The following is a 3848-nucleotide window of genomic DNA, read 5'->3' as shown; positions in this document are numbered from 1 at the left end:
TCCTGGCAGAGTGACCAATCTGAGCAGCCAAACATATATCAACTCATTGCATCAGGGGCATATGGATGTATATATGTTTTTATTGGTAGTAGGTGGCTCTATTTCCCATCATTAAATCTCTATATACTATTCATGTATCATCCTTCGGGATCCGTTTACTATGTCAGCATCTCTCTGACATTTCCCACACCTCTCCCACCCATACATCACACATGTCCCATACCTCCGTCCCTTAAGTATCCACTTTCGACCGGCTAATCCCACCCCACCTAATTGGTTGCCGTGGTGGCAGGCGTGGATGCCATAGAGTACACTCAGGAACATCCGTGCTTGTGCATAAGCCGAGCATGCGCGCCCCGCCCACCTGAGCTTGGTCGTCATGGCCACAATTGCAGCGTCCGGACAAGGGCTTGCTTGAGTCCCCAGTGACTAGTCCCCACCCCTCGGATGCATCATCCTGGCGCTGCATCGATAAGACAAGGGGGACTATATCTCCGAGGGAGATCTATAGAATTAGGCACATCATGTGTATGTGGCTCAGCCAGAACATCAAGGGGGAGGAAAAAAGAATAAAAGGGGAGAGAGGGCGAAAAAGAGATCGTAAATAGCCATCACCCCTCTGGTGCACATCACACATCTCAGTAGGATATATTATTAAACATAAGGCATCCATATTGTCCCGCAGAGACAGACCCATCCCACCTGTGTAGCCAGCATGCATTGGTCACACTCTAGATGTCAGTTCTCTCCCGGCGACCGAGCAGTAGTTTTAATCCATAAATCATAAAAAAACATCAAATGAATAATGTCAACTTATCTTTATTTTTCCATTCACAGTCAATTTCCATTACAGGGACGGAATTATCAACTTTTTTCTAGTATTTCACATCATAGGAAACTAGGGTACATCCCTGCTCCAATTATACAGAGTCTCATAGAAATGTTTTAAAACTCACCATTTTGTTCAAACCTGGGTGTACACTGGCCTTCAGTTGGAAAATTCATCTCGTCTCAGTTTGCACTAATTTTTTATGATCTATTATATAAAACCTAATACAATTAGGGTCAAATCCATGATACAAGCCAACATGTCTGCTTACAGGAGTCAACATCTTCCCATGCGCTATCAAATAAATATGGTCCTGTATGCGTCTACACGCCATTCTGGCTGTCTTCCAAATATAAAAGGCCCCACACACACAATACAATAGGTAAATCACATGGGTAGTTCCACAATTCATCCTGTGCTTAAGTACCCATTGTTGCCCATTGGGTAGTGGAGCAGTCCTTCCCTCCATCACCCAGGGGCATTGATTACTTGTGCCGCATTGGTTGACTCCTGGGTCAGCACATCTCCCTCCCTGAACTTTTTGGTAGAAACTCTGTCTCACGCAGACACGTATAGAACGTGCTCTTCTAAATACTATTTGTGGTGTGTCTTTCACAAATTTTCTAACCAATATATCTCTTGTAATTAGATGCCAATGTTTTTTCATGATTTTTCTGATGCCTTGGTGGTGGTGTGAATATCTGGCTATTATTTTGGTTGTATCAGAGTTTTCCCCAGAATTTTCCTTTACAGAGTTCTTGTTAAATTGCAAGGCATATCTGTCCTGTTGTTTCGCTCTTTGATAGGACTTTCCTCGAGTACCCCCAAGCTAGAAGTCTAAGTTGTAATTCCTTTGCCTCATTCTCAAATGTCTCCATTTCTTTGCAGTTTTGTCTGATGCTGAGGTACTGACTGTGTACATCAGCATCAGTGTTGCTTGCATATAGCAGTGTATTGCCCGCAGTTTCATTTCTGTATAACCTGGTTGCTACATCCAAGAACGCAATTTGATGTGGATCGCTGTTAATAGTGAATTTCAGATTGTATGTATTAGCATCCAGGGCTCTTTTAAATTTGTCTAACAATTCTTTTGTCTCACATGAATTGACATAACTGTGGACAGTCTTCTTCATCTGAGGCCACCAGAAATGGCGGCGGATCAATTGAAGGGTCCTTTGGATTCCAGGGTGTCCCACCAAGAGGGCATCATGGGAACTCTTGAGGATCTGACCCTGAAGAGAGGGGGGTACATATAACCTGTTATCCTTGTATAAGAACCCCTCTGACTCCTCTTGCAAGTGGGGAGGACGAGGTTCAGTTTCGAGGGCTACTTTTATCTGTTCTTTTAAGGAGAACGTTGCGTTGACAATCTTCTCAGGGGGAATAATGCAAGTAGGTGGTGGTAGAAATTGAGGTGGTTCATCTTTTCTAGACAGAGTCTGCCTTTCCATTCCTTGCACCCGGCCTATAAGTAATGATAAAATTAAATCTGTCAAAAAAGAAGGCCCACCGTACTTGTCGAGATGACAATGTTTTACTCTTCTGAATATATTGAAGGTTTTGGTGATCTGTGTAGATTACAACAGTTAATGTGGAACCCTCCAAGAGATGTCTCCAATTTTCCAAGGCAGCCTTGATGGCTAATAACTCCTCCCCAATGGAATCATTAATTTCGGCAGGTGTTAGTGACCGAGAGTAGAAAGCTACTGGGTATAATGGGAGTAGCGGGGATTCTTTCTGAGAAAGTACAGCACCAATCGCCAGGTGGGAGGCGTCAACCTCAAGGGTATATTGTAACTGTGGATCAGGTAGTCTGAGGATGGGTGCTTTGGTGAAGCGGTCTTTTAGCTCTTCAAAAGCTTGCTGGGCCTGGGAGTTCCATAAGAATTGCGAGGTGGATCTTGTCAATTGAGTCAGAGGTTTTGCTATGGATGAGAAATTCCTTATGAATTTACGGTAGAAGTTTGCGAACCCCAAAAAGCGTTGTACGGCCTTCCTTGTGTGCGGAGCAGGCCAATTTAGGATACAATCTATTTTGCTTTGATCCACCTGGATGCCATTTGTTGACACGATGTACCCCAGGAATGCTATAGAGGGGACTTCAAAGATGCATTTCTCCAATTTTGCATAGAGAGCATGCACTTTTAGTCTAGCAAGAACCCACCTGACATGTTTGCGATGTTCAGTCAAATTATTGGAGTATATAAGGAGGTCGTCCAGGTAGATCACAACGCACACATCCAGCAAGTCCCGAAAAATGTCATTGATGAAATATTGGAACGTTGCTGGAGCGTTGCAAAGCCCAAACGGCATCACTAGATACTCATATAGTCCATATCTGGTCCGAAAGGCGGTCTTCCATTCATCGCCTGACCTGATACGGATGAGATTATACGCCCCCTTCAGGTCTAATTTGGTAAAAATCTTAGCGGATTGTAACCTCTCCAATAGTTCAGGGATTAGTGGCAGCGGGTATCTGTTCTTTATTGTGACTCGGTTTAATTCTCTGTAGTCTATGATAGGACGGAGAGACTTGTCCTTGTTCCGCACGAAGAACATGCCCGCCCCGGGATTTACAGCCAGCCCCGTCCCAGCTTCCCTCACTTACAGTTTCACTCCGATCCCTGTTGCCTCACGCGGTGCCTCTTGTAGTCGGCGCGGGGCAGGATCGCTGCATCGCATCTCGGTGCTCAGCTTGTGGGAGGCGGTCGCAATTCTGCCCTACTAACATGAATAGGTTAAATCATGATCCATAATACATATACAGCACATACGCCCAGTACACTGCAGTAATAGAGTTACAATTATGCCCTGCTAACATGAATAGGTTAAATCATGATCCATAGTACATAATAGTACATAACATGTAGTTGTACTATGGATCATTTAACCCATTCATGTTAGCAGGGGATCATTGTAAATCTATTGCTGCAATGTACGGGACATTTGTGCTGTATATGTACAGTACATATAGATATACAATTCTGCACTGCTAACATGAATGGGTTAAATGATCCGT

The sequence above is a fragment of the Nanorana parkeri genome, unplaced genomic scaffold (assembly GCF_000935625.1).
Source record: "Nanorana parkeri isolate BGI_ZX_2015 unplaced genomic scaffold, ASM93562v1 scaffold440, whole genome shotgun sequence".
Taxonomy (NCBI): domain Eukaryota; kingdom Metazoa; phylum Chordata; class Amphibia; order Anura; family Dicroglossidae; genus Nanorana; species Nanorana parkeri.
Note: the sequence above shows the minus strand (reverse complement) of the source record.